Raw genomic sequence first — 16,898 nt, 5'->3', positions numbered from 1 at the left:
CAAAAGGTGGCTTTTATTTTGGGGATGGATTTATCATGTATGATCCAGGACCTCTCAGGCTTAGAAGCTTTCAGCATCAGCACAGGAGAGCAGAATATTCTCTCAGGTATAGAGGAGAGAGCTTGATTCAAGCAGGCTTGCAGAAATGGAGAAAACCCCCAAATGCCAGCATATTCATTTAAAATGAGGAAGGATGGCAGCCTGGAAGCAGGGTAGAGATAGTGCCCTGCTTAACTCCAGGAGCCACGATTGACACCGGGGCTCTTGCCAAGGGGACACTCTTGCCTCCTGGTCCAAGCCTTGTACCCTGGAAGGCAAGTGGCCACTTGGTTTTACAGTTAAAGAAACAGAAGCTGAGATAAATTGGCATATACCTAAGAAATACATCTACCTGGTGGCAGAACTTGGACTCAAAACCAGTTTTTCTGGTTCCTGGTTCACTTTTACCTCTCACGGCATGTTGATTTTTTAGCTTATATATCATATGACTCTATTTATAAAACATTTTTGAAATGATGTAAGTTTAGAATGGGAGGAGCCAAGGCTTAATGATGGGGAGGGGTGTGATTGGGGAACAAGGTGGGTATAGTTATGAAAGGCCAACATGAGGGATCCTTGGGGTGATGGAAATGTTCTGTATCTTGATGTGGTGGTGGAAACAGGTACCCACACATGTGAGATAAATTTTCATACAGCTAAATATGCACAAATAGATAAAAAATGGGGATATCTGAATAAGATCAGTAGATGTCATTGCTATCAATACCTGATTATGAATGATATTAGACTGTAGTTTTGCAAAATGTTACCATTGGGGAAAATTGGTAAGAGTGTATGTAGGGGCTTTCTGGATTATTTCTTATACCTGCGTGTGAATCTACAATGATCACAATAAAAATTTCAATTACATAAATGAACTGGGGTTTGCTATATAACAGCATAGATAAATCCAAAGTACACTATCTAGTTTTCTGATGCTTGAAATGTTTATTTAAATAATGCCTAAAAACATTGGGAAGTTTTTATTATTAAACTTTTCAAACCTATAGAAGAATAGAAAATATAATAGATACACATATAGCTATCCCTTAGCATTAGCATTTTGCCATAGTTTACTCAGTCATTTTAAAGTAAATATAGACACAACACTTAACCCCTAAATTTGTAACTTTGCATCTCCAAAGAATAAGATCATTTTCCTAAGTAACCACAATACCATTATCACACCTAACAAAATTAAGTTCTTTAATATCATCTATTAAGTTTGTCCATATTTAAATACCTGCAATTGTCTCAAATTGCATAACTGTTCTTTTAAAAACCAAGATCCAGGGGCACCTGGCTGGCTCAGTTAAGCATCTGACACTTGATTTCAGCTCAGATCATGATCTCAGGATCCTGGGATCAAGCCAAGCCCTAAGTCGGGCTCTGTGCTCAGAGGGAGCGGGCTTGAGATTCTCTCTCTCCCTCTGCCTGCCCCCTCAAATAAATAAATAAATCTTTTTTTTTTTTTTTTTATAAATCTTAAAGAAAACAAAAAAACAGGATCCAAACAAGAACAATGGGTTACATTTGGTGTTTATGGTTTTTTTTTTTTAGCTCTTTACAGCTAGTGTCCATTCTCATACATTGATGACAATACCCTAAATACCCAAGGAAAGCCTTGGGATGACTGTATTTTTGGAACCATCCTCCAAAAGATGGTCTTGAAAAGGCTTCTCTTATGAAGTTTTTATTAACACTATCTTTGTAGGCTATTTACCTTATGAACATATTATCTCATCTAATTCTCTCAGTAACACCAGATGCCCCAGTTTTCTCAATTACAAACTTCAAATAATATTAACTTTCATTCAGGTATTAATGAGACACTTCTTAGCCCCACTTCACAGGTGGAGGAAACTGAGTTTTAGAGTGGTTAAGCAGCTTTCCCAAGGTCACCAATACTGGCAGAATCAGACCCGTTGGCTCAGTCATCTTTCTACTGTGCCATTTCCTAGGACCACATAAAGTGAGAAAGGGAAGCCACAGCACTGCACACTGCATTCAGCCTAACACTTTCTGGAGCTGGACTACCTGCCTGCCATATTTAAAAATGTGTCTTGCTGCCAAGGGCAGAAATGGGATTTCCGCAACATGGCTAGAGGGCTGAAAGGCTGGGCTCCATCTCCACTTCTGCTTTGACTGACTGTTTTTGCAGGTGCCCTGGTGTCCCACCCACATCCCTTCTGCTCTCACTCTTTCTGTGCAAGTTGGCCTAACTTCCAGCTGTTGGCACCTGGGTCTCTTTGCTCAAAGGGTCTTTATGGTCCCTGGAGCCTACTTTGCCCATGCTCATGAGAAATTGGAAGGAGTGGGACACCTCTCATAGGCACCAACCTATGATAATTGAAAGTTAGGGAACAATTTCCAGCCCTTTTGGGTGACTCAATAGTGCATATTCCACCATGGTCCCGGAGCATGCCAGTATGGCTAAGCCCCAGTTTCCTGCAATGGTAATTTGCCTGGTAACACACCCTTCATGTTGGTTTTCTTCCCCTCCCTGTCTCACTTCTCTTCACCCTACTCATGTGTCCTTGGATCACCTCTTAATAAATTATTTTCATTTGAATCCTTAATTTCAGGATTTGCTTCTAGAGGAACCCAAACAAAAATACTTCCCTAGCTCTTTGGCTGGAACCACCAGGAGATGTGGCTTTTGTTTTCATGGGCACACAATTCACATTGACTTACCAGGAAAATGGTTTGGGTTGAAAAACCAATTGAGAACCAGAATGAAAGGTTTTCTTCCACACATGAAAGCTAAATGGCCTGGGCTATAGAAAGTTATCTGTGGTCAGATCTTGCTTGAAGGAAGAGTGAGATCCCTAAGGGAAGGACACCCTTAAAAGATATTTCACCATATCCATTAAGGGAGGCCTATAAATTCTGGGACTATTATTCTGCTTTGGGGGCTTTGCAAGTAGAGTATTCCTTTCTCCCCCTCCCTAGGGAAAAAAAAAACTTGCATAAAACTCTGTTTTTAACTAACAACATGTTGTTAAACTAATATTGGTTCATTAGGTAGAGTGAGAACTTCTGACGGCAACTTTCAAAGGGAGAAAGTACCAATCTGATCTATGTTGACTATAAAGCATCGTTTCTAAGCAGCTTAGCAGAGGTAAGGCAGGGCAGATTTATTTAGATCGTTAACCCTGGGAAATAAAACTGGAGCCCAGCACTGGGTTTGTAAGACGGCTGCCTCGCCCACACCAGGGAGCTTTACATTCCAGGGGAAGAGAGGAAGTAATAGAAGAGGCAGGACATTGGCATATTGCTGCCCATGGAGCTTTGAGTGGTCCATGTCCCCTTCTGGCTTTACCTTCTTCCTGGAGATAGTTGAACTTCAATGTGCATTACAACACATCTTTTCTCGGCTTAGACCTCTCCTTGTTGGGGCAGTTTATTGGCCAGTCTGTGCAGAAAAGCCCCAATAAGGATTTTTGGCAATACCAATGAGATAGCAGTTAAATAATCATAAATCCCAGGCAGATCTACACAAAAGGGAAATGAGGTAGAATAAGATGTGTAAATACACAGAGGTTAGCCTGCCTCTCCCAGGAAATGCAGGTGTAGTGGACGGCACAGCAGGGTTAGCTTGGATGGCCCTTATGTGCCCAAAATGTTAAAGTCTAACATTTCAAACAACTTGGAGGTGGGGAGAATCATTTTATATTTGCTGAAAATTTGTAAAGATGGCATAGATTGTTCCTGTATACCCCTTACCCAGATTCCTGTATTGTTAAAACTTTATATTATCATGGTACATCGGCCAAAACTAAGAACCTAACACAGGTGCATCACTATTAACCAAACTTCAGACTTTATTCAGATCTTGCCAGTTTTTCCATTTGTATCCTTTTTCTGTTCCAGGATCCAGTCCAGGAGATCACATTACATTTTGTTGTCATGTTTTCTGAGTCTCCTTTGGTCCAGTGACAGTTTCTTAGTCTTTCTGTTTCTTGACAGTTTTGAAGAGTACTGGTCAGGTGTTCTGTAGACTGTCCATCAGTTTGGGCTTCTGGTTAGACTAGTCATATAGGTTTTGGGGAAGGATACCACAGAAAGAATTGTCCTTCTCATGCATCATGTTGGGAGTATGTGCCATCGACATGACTTGTCACTGGTGAAGTTAACCTCGTTACCAAACCTGATTGATAGATACCTGTCTTCCATTTTCAAGGCAGTAGCATGGCAAATGGGAAACTTTTTGCAAGCAGGGGTGTCTTAGGGTAGAGTCAAATAACACATTCCCAAGGAGGATGAGGATAGCAGATCAGGGGCAGGAAGGCAAATCTATTGGCGGGATTTAAAGATGATTCTGTTGTGCCCATAACGGAGCCACTATAGGGTATCAGACAACCTGATATTATGTGAAATAACTGTTTTCCAACATTGGACAAAGGAAGCAGAGGACTTTGGATGTTCACAGACATTTTATGTGTAATATTCAAAAAAGAGAAAAACCCAAATGCCTTTTACCATATGAATGGATAAATGAATAGAAGTGGATTTGTATAATGGAATACTCCTCAGCCATGAAAAAGATAAACTGCCAGTACATGCAACAACATGGGTGAATCTCAGAAACATCACTCTGAGTCAGAAGAGCCAGACACAGAGCAGCATATACTGTTTGATTCCATTCATATTAATTCCTAGAATGGGGAAATGACTGCAGTGACAGAAAGGACTGACCATGAAAGGGCATGAAGACACTCTTTACGGTTTCATATTTGATTGGGATGGGGGTTAAAAGGGCACATGCATTTGTCTAAACTCATCAGGCTATACACTTAAAATGAATACATCTTATTTTACATTAATTATACCTCCATGATATTGATGTAAAAAAGTAAAAAAGAAAAAATAATTAAGGACACAGAGTCTTGGACATTGAAGTTTTTATGGAAAGAGGTAGAGGAAAGGTCATAGAGGAGAAGCTGAGACCAGGAATGTTAAGTCTTCCATGTAGGTGGTACATGGAGACAGCACCACGGGCTTAAAGCCACTCATCCTCCTTCCTGATCCTCCCTGGGTCTTCCCCAGGTCCTCTTCACAGTGCCGAGTATTAAATATTTCTGTATCCCTGAAAATACAGTGACTTTCATTTTCTTAATGAGACAAATGCTTTTTTTCCCTTGCCAACTTAAATATCAATTTCTAGAGATGGAGATAAATAAGTCAAATGTCTAATTACATTTAATTTAGTTAACATGCCAATTTCAATTTGGGTATAAAATAATACATTATTTTGGGGTGCCTAAGTGGCTTAGTCTGTTAAGTGGCCAGCTCTTGGTTTGGCTCAGGTCATGATATGATAATCAGACTCCTTGCTCAGCATGGAGTCTGCTTCAGATTCTCCTTCTCCCTTTCCCTCCAGCTCACACACACTGTCTCTCTCTCAAATAAATAAATAAATAAATAAATAAAGTCTTAAAAAAGTAAAATAATATTTAGACCATAGCTTTTTTCTCATGCTCCAATTTCATGAAATGATTTCATTGGGACCTTAGATGTCTTGGGGCAACTGTCTTCACCACTGCCTCATCCACCCAGAAGAGGCATTTGTTCTATTAGTGAGCAGAGGCCTAGTAGAAGTGTACCCACTCCTCTAATCTGTATGTAGTATACCCTAAAGGATGGTCTTTCCACCCAGTAAATTTGGCCAGATAGGTCACTTTCAGCTTTGATTACCCAGGAGATGGCCACTCACATGGTTTGTGAAGCCCAAAGCTCTCTTGGCAGCTACTCCTAGAATTCACTTCTGAGTCTCTGCTATAAAAGCGAGGTCCGTGGGAAGGGCCCAGGGCTCTCTCATGGCCTGTTACATTACAGATAGCTAACTAAACTTGACTTTCTAGAAGCCAAACTCAGAAGAGTCTAGGGAGGGAATCTTGTGCCCTGGGGTCAGACCCTTCCTGAATAAGTTATTTGAAGACAGCAGCTAACTAAAGACTGAATGATAATAATAAAAAATCTCAATATTGGTGCAATTTTTGTTTTAAAAAAAACTGGTTTTGAGCACTGAAACCAGTTAAGCATATAGATAATTCCAAAGAGTTTTACACATGGGACAAGAAGAGTGAAAATAGAATGTACCTTTACCTATAAAACAAGCCTATACCATATATAAACATTTGTAAATGGTTGGAATTCTATCACAGTGGCTGAAATCTCTGACAGGAGCAGCTCTAGTGTCTATTAATTGCTCCCTCCATTTGTAAGTAAATATAATGCCCTAGACAATTTATTATGGCCCGGGGATGTAATAGTTGATATGATGGCCGCTTGATGACTTATTTATGAATGTGTTTCAAGATCCCAGAACACATCAGAGTATTTTACACTCTTGTATCTTTGCACCTGATACTGATCACTTCCTCTCTATCTGCCTGGCAGGCTCCTGCTCATCCTGGGAAAACTCAGGTGAAGCATTATCCTTTTTGTGCAGTTTTCCCTAAGATCTTCCTGTCACTCCTCCCCAACCCCTGATAGTATTAACTCCTCCCTGCACTATGCTATACTGTACCTTACAAGTACTTTTTAAAATTATTATTATTATGCTGAATTGCAGTTGCTTTATTTATGTCTCTCTCCCAATAGACTAGGAGCATCTATGGAAATTAAGTGTATTTTGGGGGCACCAGGGTGGCTCAGTCAGTTAAGTAGCCTTCAGCTCGGGTCATGATGGAGCCCTGTGTGGTCGGGCTCCCCGCTAGTGGGAGTCTGCTGCTTCTTCTTCCCCTCCCCTTGCTTACACACACTCTCTTGCTCACTGTTTCTCTGAAATAAATAAAATCTTAGAAAAGAGAAAGTTATTTTTTCCACTTCTGCATCATAATGCCTAACACATACTAAGCACTCAGAAAATGTTGAGGCATAGCATTCTAAGCAAGTTCCTTGTCTGGTTGCTTACATTGAAACCTGTTTTTAAGAGATGATGGGTCACTTAGGTGACTGGAGTTCCATCTGGTAATTCAATTGTCTTTTGTGATCCTTGACCAAGGTATTGGTCAAACCGATCATCTCTCCACTCCAGTTACCTACCCTATGTCCTTTTCATGAGAATCTACTACTTTGCCACCCTCTTGTGCTCTCAGAGTTGTCTCATCTGCTGCCACCAGAAACCCAGTGGGGAAGATGGGGCCTTTTACCTTCAGTCAGAGGAACTCAGAAGTTAAGCCACTTGCAAGGTTGTATACTAACAAGTAGAAAGTAGGAATTAAAAGTTTATAGCAGCAATGTCCACAATAGCCAAACTATGGAAGAAGCCAGTGTCCATCGAAAGATGAATGGATAAGGAAGATGTGGTCTATGTATACAATGGAATACTACTCAGCCATCAGAAATGACAAATACCCACCATTTGCTTCAAAGTGGATGGAACTGGAGGGTATTATGCTGAGTGAAATAAGTCAATCAGAGGACAAACATTATATGGTCTCATTCGTTTGGGGAATATAAAAAATAGTGAAAGGGAATAAAGGGGAAAGGAGAAAAAATGAGTGGGAAATATCAGAGAGGGAGACAGAACATGAGAGACTCCTAACTCTGAGAAACGAACAAGGGGTGGTAGAAAGGGAGGTGGGCGGGGGGTGGGGGTGACTGGGTGACGGGTACTGAGGGGGGCACTTGATGGGATGAGCACTAGGTGTTATGCTATATGTTGGCAAATTGAACTCCAATAAAAAAAAGTTAGATTTTCTGATTCCAAATCTAAACGAGTGTACTTTTCAGAATGTGAAGGCTCTCTTGTCTACACATCCAGCCAGTATTATATGTGCTATGTCTCAGAGAGGTGACTGAGAAGGTGAGGGTTATTTTCTAGGGAAATAAGCAGACACATGTAAGATGCAAGAGACAATACAGAGTCAACATGGAGAATGAAGGAGAGATAAGAAAGAGAAATCCAGCACTAGACCTCACATTCACAGCTGGCCCTTGCTGCTCCTCTGGGGAACACTGGCAGTGGCACAAATGACCAACATCATATAAGACCACTGTCAAAACCTTAGAAATGGCCAGGCATCCTATTTCCTGGCTTATGGGAGTGACTTCTGCTTCCTTATCTACTTAATTTCTCTTGACCACTAGATAAGATTCATTAGGACACCCAATCATACAATTAATCATCCTCAATTCCTGACATACCCAATCCAGAGTGAAGTCCTGTTCCCTTGCAACTTCTCCCAGAACACATACTATTTAAAATCCTATAATAAGTTCTTGCTAATACTCTCTTACTAAGATGCCTCATGGCATTTTCTCCTTGGTGGGCCATTGCCCTCATTATGATGGGCCAGTAAACCCAACATTGTTGACAAAGTGTGTTCCTGGTGGTCTTCAACTAATGGGCATACAGCAAGTGGAAAAAAGTAACACTGGTTGTGTGGTGCAGGTAATCAGGATTGAAAGGATTCTCAGGAGACCTCTGGAAGTCTGTCAATTCCACTTTCCTCCATGGATCTTGTCTCTTTTCTTTTTAAAGATTTATTTATTTATGATAGAGAGAGAGGGGGCGGGGGCAGAGACATAGGCAGAGGGAGAGGGAGAAGCAGGCTCAATGCCAGGAGCCCGACTCGGGACTCGATCCCAGGACTCCAGGATCGCACCCTGGGCCAAAGGCAGGCGCCAAACCGCTGAGCTACCCAGGGATCCCCCTCTTGTCTCTTTTCTGAAAGAAGCTGTGACTCTCTTCCTCTCTCTGTTAGTCATGGCATAGAACAGGACTTTTCAACCTTGGCTGTCCATTGAAACCACATTGGTAGTTTAAAAAACTCAGATACCTGGGTTGGAACTCCAGAGTTGCTGGTTTAATTTGTGTGGGTTGTGGTCTGGGCATCAGCATTTTTTAAAGCTTGCAAGTGAGGCCAATATGCAGACAAATTTGAGAATCACTGGTAAAATGAGTTCAGTGTGTGTGTAGAACAACGTAGGATGTGAGTGCATGCTTGACCATGCATGCTTGTGTGTGTGTGATATTTGCCATAGAGGGTGAATGTGTTTACATGTGTTGTGTTAAATGCTGTATGTGTGTAAAATGTGTGCCACAGTGAGGCAGGCCTGTGTATGTGAGAGTGTGGGAGATAAGGACATCAGATGGCTGTGGGGGCCAATTGCATCTGCAGTCTATCATGAGAGTCAGCCAAAGGATGTCTGTGCCAGCCTCATTGGCAGTTTGGGGGGGGTGGGTTGCTAACTAGGGAACTGGGTGGGGAGAGGAACCCCAGTTAGCAACGTAGTGCCTTGAGCAGCTGGTGGGAGCGTCTAAAAACTGCCACCTGGCGTGGCAGTCAGGTACCAACTTGAGGAGGCTGCTCTTGTGATTCCTGTCTTCTGATTAGGAAAAGATGGAGGGCAAGATTCCTCTATCTTTAAAAACTTATCTCCCTAGTTAATTTTGCTGAGAGCAGTGGTTGCTGACTTTTGTGACTTTTGTGGGCATCTGAATCACCAGGTGAGATTGTTAAAACACAGCTTGCTGGGCCCTATGCCCAGATTTTTTGATTGTGTACATCTGGAGAGAGGCCTGAGAACTTGTATTCTAACAAGCACCAAGGAGATGCTGCTGCTGCTGCTGGTCTTGGGACCACAAATTGAGAACCCCTGGTTCAGAACAGTGGTTCTCAGTTTCGCCAGGTGACTGCTCACTGGGTCCACCTGGGAAGTTACCTGTTCCTAGTTCTTATCTTGGATCACTGTAATCAGAATCTCTGTGTGTGTGTCCGTGTGACGGTGTGTGGCCTAAGTAATGGGAGTTTTCAAAACTCCTCAGATGATTCTAATATTCGGCCAATGTTAAAACCTTGCCTGGCAGGTCAGCTTCAGGAACACAGACATTTTTGTCTGTTTCTCTTTTGTTCACTGATATATCTCTGGTGCCTAAAAATTGCCTGTCACTCAGTAGATGCCCAGTAAACATTTGTTAATGAATGAGCGAGTGTTACTTACAAGGTACCATCCCTCCAAGACTGAGAGTTAAATCACCTGTTAAATCACCATTTATCTAAGTATCTCCTGAAGGTAAGGGAGTATAAGAGTACAATTTCTTGCCTCTCCACATTGAGGTTCTTGTTGGCTTTTCTTTTTTTTTTTTTCTTTTTTCTTCCTTTTCCTTTTCCTTTTTTGTGGCAGTCAGGAACATACAGGGGTTATGTCCCTATATATGATTAAGATTTTAACCTTTATCTCTTTTAGCTCTGGAAAATATATCAGTGGTGAAGAGAGCATGGACTAGCTACTTGTCAGGTCCTCAGCTCTGTCATCCCCAGCACCCTGGCCTCAGTGACAGAGATATGCTGCTTCCAGTTCAGATTTAGTCCTGTGAAGTTGGATGTGATTTGTGTGATCAAGACCTCTTTGCTGCCAGGGCTGATGCCATGTGCCTTGATGTCTACTCTGAGTTCAGAGCTCTTTTCTCATTACTTCTATTTATTGCTTACCAAGTAAATGTATTCATAACTAGTTTTTGTTAGAAAAAGGAACAAATCTAGGAGGATGTGTGATTTTATGTCTTTTGCTATGTTAGGTCCTACTTGTTTTTAATAAAGATTGTATTCATTCATTTGTTTATTTAGAGAGAGAGCAAGAGCACATGAGTGGGGGGAGGGGCAAAAGGAAGAAGGAGAGAATCTCAGGCAGACACAATCCTGAGCATGGAGAGCAATGTGGGGCTGGATCCCAGGACTCTGAGACCATAACCTGAGCTGAAATCAAAAGTCAGATACTCAACTGACTGAGCCATCCAGGTGCCCCAGGGTCCTACTTTTAATGAAGACATCTCATTACTGTATTCATTCAGAAAATGTTTATGAAGCACTGTAATAAGCGAGACTCTAAGAACTAGGGATGGCATATGAGAAAGACCTAGAATCATAGCTAGGACAGCATTGTCCAATAAGACTGTGCTGAGGGAAATGTTTCGTATCTGTTTCATCCCCTTAAAACATGACTGGTGTGACCATGAAATAGATTTTTGTTTTAGTTGAATTAATTTACACTTAACTTTAAATAGCCACATGCTCTTTAAAGTGGCTACCAGACAGGACTGGTGAGTGAGGATGGCACATCATCTTAATATATGCTGACAGTGTCTATTATGTGTTTTGTAGGAGAAACATAAAGTGCTTTGAGAACATCTGTCAAAGGCATGGTATATCATCTGGGGGAAAAAGACTCCCCCCCCCCACAAGCAACATTTATGATCCTTCAATTCTGCCTAGAACTTCTCGTCCATGGAGGCCTCAAAAATATCACTCTGAGGACCAGATGCAGATTCACTGTTACATCCTTTTAAAAATATTATTTATTTGAGAGAGCGAGCATAAGCAGGAGGAGGGGTGGAGGGAGAGGGAGAAGCAGACTCCCTGCTTAGCAAGGAGCCAATGTGGGACTTGATCCCAGGACCCTGATATCATGACCTAAGCTGAAAGCAAGTGCTTAGCTGACTGAGCCACCCAGATGCCCCTTGTTACATTCTTTTAATTGCTCTTGGTTTCTTCTCTCTCTAGGAATCCTCCTACCACCTCTTCTTACTTCTTAGCCCCAGAAAAGCATCCTCATGCAAATAAACCCCTAAGAGGAGCCCTGCATCCACCAACTCAGATACTTCATCACCATATTCAGGTAAGTAAAAATGAAAACTTTTACTGATTATCATGTTAGTATAAATATTTTCCTGTGGCATTGGAGATGTTTTTTTTAAAGATTTTATTTATCCACTCATGAGAGACACAGAGAGAGATTGGCAGAGACATAGACAGAAGGACAGGCAGGCTCCTTGCTGGGAGCCCCATGTGGGACTCAATCCCGGGAAGGGAGAAGAAATGGGTAGGAAATATCAGAAAGGGAAACAGAACATGGAAGACTCCTAACTCTGGGAAACGACCTAGGGGTGGTAGAAGGGGAGAAGGGGGAGGTGGGGGTGACTGGGTGGCAGGCACTGAGGGGGGCACTTGACGGGATGAGCACTGGGTGTTATTCTGTATATTGGCAAATTGAACACCAATAAAAAATAAATTTATTATTAAAATAAATAAAAATAAAAAAATAAAATAAATAATATATAATATCCTTTTAAAAGCCAAGAAAAAAAAAAAAATCCCGGGACTCCAGGATCACACCCTGAGCAAAGGCAGACTCTCAACTGCTGAGCCACCCGGGCATCCCGGAGATTTTTCTTAATCATAATTTTGACAGCGGTCATCATGTTTCCTCCTGTGGCTCCACACTGCCATGTATTTTATCAATTTCCTACCTTTGGCATTTGGGCACTATTTTATCTCCATTATAAATAATGCTGTGATGAACATCTTTACACAGAAATCCATGTTTGCATTTCCAATTATTTTCTTGAGGTAGATTCTTAGAGGAGAGGAGGATAATTACTGAATCAAAAGCCATGAGGAAAAAAAAAAAAGCCATGAGGTTTTTTATTTTAAAGCTTTTTGAAACATGTGGCAAAATTGCGTTTGTACCAATTCATAAATTCTTGAGCAATGAATGAGAATTCTAGTATATTCTGCTATTCTCTTTTAAAATGATATCAAACATGTCTGCATGTTGCTACAGAGACTTTATAACTATTATTTGTAGTGGCTGCATGAAGCTTGATTGCAGTGATGTGCTATAATTGTCTTCTCTCAAAAGAGGTTGCTAATTGATGCTGTTCATGCTGGGCTCTCCTTGGCCCTGCCAAATGGAGCGCCTCCATCAAGTCACAGCTGTCTGGAATCCATCTGGCCCTCCAGGGCTGTTCTGTCAACTTTCCACATCCAGGGGCAGCATTTCTTAGGCACATGGTTTCCTTTGATGATACTCCAAGAAATAGGGGTTTCTTAGAGCAAAATTCAGCCCATATAGGCAACATTGATCTTTGGCCAGGACAACAGATATCTCAACTAGGGCATTCATTTCTGCCTGGAAAGAAAGAGCACTGGAATGGGAGTCAGAAGATTTGGGATAAGACCAGATTTTTTTTTTTCTTCTGACATCTTGTGTGTCAATGAGGACTTTTCTGGATAGAGACCATGGATAGAAACCTAACTCATACTGCATAAAAAAATACAATTTATTTCATATATAGCAATCGTCTTCTGTTCAGGGGGTATGTTCTAAGATCCTCAGTAAACGCCTGAAATAACCTACATACACTGCGATTTTTCCTATGGATACACACCTATGATAAAGTTTAATTTATAAATTAGACATACTAAGAGATTACTATAATAATTATTAGTAATAAAATATAATAATTATAATAATATGTTGTTATAAAAGTTTTATGAGTGGATTTCTCTCTCTCAAAATATCTTAGTGTCCTATACCCACCCTTCTTCTTGTCATGACGCGAGATGTTTAAATGCCTACATGATAAGATGAACTAAGGTCAATGATGTAGGTCTTGTGACATAATGTTTAGGGTATTTTTGAAATTCTGATGATAGGTCAGAAAGAGGATCATCTGCTTTTGGTCCGTGGTTGACCATGGGTAACTGGAAGAAAAGTGAAACTGCAGATAAGGAGGATGAACCTGTAAATGAAGATATCAGGGGAATTAGTTTTCAGGTGTGGTTGGATCTAGGCTTTCTAATAATACTGCAGTCTTGATCTTGCTCTCCAGTATCTCCATTCTGCATCTCTCTATACTGGTTCAGTTCTCAGAAGATTATCCTCTTATAGTCTATCATTAAACATGCTCTGAAAGACCCTAGTACAAGGGCCAAATTTTGCTTGCTGCCTATTTTTCTAAACAGAATTTTATCGACACACAGCCCTACTTATTCGTACATGCATAGCCTGTGAATGCTTTTGCTCTTGAGCAACAGAACTGAGTAGCTGTCATCCCCAGCACCCTGGCCTCAATGACAGAGACTGTAGGTAGCCTGCAAAGCTGTTTATATTTGTTATCTGGTCCTGGTCCTTCCCAGAAATTTTTTTTTTTTTGGACACCTGCTCTAGTGGAAAGGTATTAATCCTCATTCCCAAAAATATCTTCAGGCTTGATCAATTATTAGCTCCCCAGGTACCCTCTCATTCTTGGTTTCATTTATGGTTTCTACCTAACCTCTTGAATTTTGGGTCCTGTTCTTTAGACCTTTTAAGTGGCTCAGATTATAATCATTCTAAAATATGTTCCTTAAAAAGGCAATCTTGATCCTAATGTTAAACCTTGACCTTCAACCCCAACTCTAAGCTTAAACCTTAACCCAAACCTTAATCCTCAGAGAGAAGTCTGGGACTTTGAGTTTGACAACCATCACCTTAGAATAACTTTATGAGCCATGCTATTCCATGGATATTGTGTGTATTATTCACTGAAAAAGGAGAGATGAGAAGAATTGTATTACAATTTAAAAAGTTCATTGATCATCAGAAAATCTTAGTGTTGCCAGAGACACACTCAGGTAAATAATTATTTTAAGCAAGTGACAAATGTGTTTCTTTTGTCAGCATGGAAATACAATCCATGCCTCATTTTTGGAGCATTTGTCTCATTTTCAGAGCCCTCATGTTGAGAAGGGGTGCCCGTTAGTGTTTTTGACCATGTCAGAATGGATTTTTATCCTACTGAATCCCAGTTGGTGTTGTTGGGATGATCTAGCTTAATTCATGATTCTCTGGCATTCTGGGTCAACAAAAATGTAAACAGAAACTGTACGAAAGGAAAGAACATGTTCAAGAAGACATAAGAAAGGAGAACAGGCTGAGAGGATGGAAAGAACAGAAAGTAATCAGATAGTAGGTCCCAGACACCAATCCCATGCCACAATCTGATCAAATGGATCCTCTGCCTTAAATTCTTCAATGGTTACCCAGTTTGTACAGCATAAAGGCCAAATTTTTTGATGGCACACACAGCCCAGCATCATCTTGTACTACCATACTCTGGAATCCTGTGTTTCAGTGCTACATAAGTATATGAAGTTTCCCCAATGCACCTTTCTCTGTCATGCTTCTGTGCTTTGTCCATGCACTTCTCTGTTTCTGGAAAGCTCTTACCCTTTTTATCTGCCTGGATAAATCTTGCCTGTCCAACAAGATCTTGCTCAGGTATCATCCTCCATCAGACTTCCTCTGACCCCTTCCATGCTCCTCCTCTGCACCCCATTCAAACATCAATCACAGTACTCATTCCTTCACTCAGTAAGCTTTACTGGGCTCTGCTCTATGCTGGGTGCTATGATAGATGGCAAAGATTAACAGTATACCATCTCAACCCCCAGTAGTTGTGAAAACAGATAAATCACCAGGAAACTACTCAACTATGCTGTAATGTGGGATTTTCAAAGGGCTTTGGGCCATGGAGGGAGGCGGCTCCCCCTAGCCTAGCCACCGAGTGTTCTAGGAAGGTCAGCAGCATCATGGAAGTGTACAAGCATACAAAGAGTTTGAAACTTGGAAGGCCTTAAAGCAGTTTAGGAAGGTTAGTTGTGGAGGGAGTTGGGGAGGAGCCAGGTCATGAAGGACTTTACCAGCCAATATTAAACATTTCGACCCTGTCCTTAGAACTGTGGGGAAACCACAGTTTTAAGTTTTAAGTCTTTAAGCTTTAAGCTGGAGAGTCACATAACCACATCTGTATTTTGGGTTTATTTGTTTTATTTTCCTATTGTCTCCAATGCTGGTAATAATATCAGCTAATGTTACTAGAGGCTACCGTAAGAAAGATATGATGTTGGTATTTTTATATAGATCACTTAAGGCTTTTGTTATCTTATGAGATAGGTACAGCTGTATGAACTTATTATTTCATCATATAGAGATTCAGAGAGATTAATTAACTTGTTAAAAGTCATGCTTTCAACCATTAGAATAATTCTGTGCTTTATAATTATCTAAAAATTAAGATATTCATAGTCACTATTCGAGAGAACTCAGAGCACATTTGCTTATATGATTTTATTCATCTTAGAACTCTTGAAAAGGCTTTAATTCCATTTCATGAATGATGACACTGAGGAAGTGATTTGGCCAGGTCCTGCCTGTCATGGTCTCAGTCCACCTGGAAACTAGGCTCTTGAGGATCACCTCTATATATTGTTAGCCTTCATGGCTTTGGCTTTACTGCACAGAAAGCATATGGCTGTGGGTGTTATTGTGGGCATGTGTCTGCATTGTTCTCTTCAGAGAATCAAAATAATAAGGTTCCCTTCTCCTTGGGGGATGAGTGGGCTGGGTGACCCATGGGGTTAGAGGGACCCCAGAGGCCATGTCCACTGGTATGCCTCTGGGGTCCCTCTACCCCCATGGTTTTGGTTGTAGGAACAGAGCACCTTAGCTTTGGGTAGGTGAGACCCAGTCAGCTACGAGTTATAGTTGCTACATAACAGAGATCCTATGCTTCCTTCTTTTAATTCCTTCTTTTTTATGTTTTCCTTCTTTTCTCCCTTTTGTTTCTTTTTCCTTCATCATGTTTACCCTTACCAACATCACCATCAACAAACACATTAGCATCATGATCTGTGCTTATCAGGGTCTTAACTGGCACTGTTGTCCTTGTCACCATGATCACCATCACCATGATTGCCAAATCATCATCATCATCGTCATCGTCAGTATCATCATCACCCACTATCACATCAATATCAACACATTATTGTCTCATTGGGGTCTCATCTTTGCATCAGTGTTTCTGTCATTGTCATCATGGTCACTGCCACTGCCATTGCTCCCTTTCAGTGAATTCTTACTCTGTGATAGGCAGTGTGCTGAGCACTTTACATGCATTATCTCACGATATCTTCAAAATGAATGTTTGTGCATGGTTATCCCCCTTTTAGAGATGACAGACCCGTGTCTCAAAGAGGTAAAATAATTTGCCCCAGGTTGCAAAGCAGTCACCACTCTCAGCATTG

General features: G+C 41.0%; 1 long non-coding RNA gene across 2 annotated transcripts in view; it reads left to right on the top strand.

Moving 5' to 3' along the window:
• Positions 1 to 11,667, top strand: part of LOC121488277 — a 106,128-nt gene extending 94,461 nt beyond the window's left edge. The window contains exon 5 of one of the 2 annotated variants that reach the window (XR_005987008.1): positions 11,553 to 11,667. This is a non-coding gene — a long non-coding RNA (uncharacterized LOC121488277). The remainder of the gene's footprint in view (positions 1 to 11,552) is intronic. The other variant, XR_005987009.1, reaches the window with a different exon arrangement.
• Positions 11,668 to 16,898: the final 5,231 nt, after the last annotated feature.

Source organism: Vulpes lagopus, chromosome 3 (genome assembly GCF_018345385.1).
Source record: "Vulpes lagopus strain Blue_001 chromosome 3, ASM1834538v1, whole genome shotgun sequence".
NCBI lineage: Eukaryota > Metazoa > Chordata > Mammalia > Carnivora > Canidae > Vulpes > Vulpes lagopus.
The sequence above is the reverse complement of the archived record's forward strand: the minus strand, read 5'-3'. Positions and strand labels throughout refer to the sequence as shown.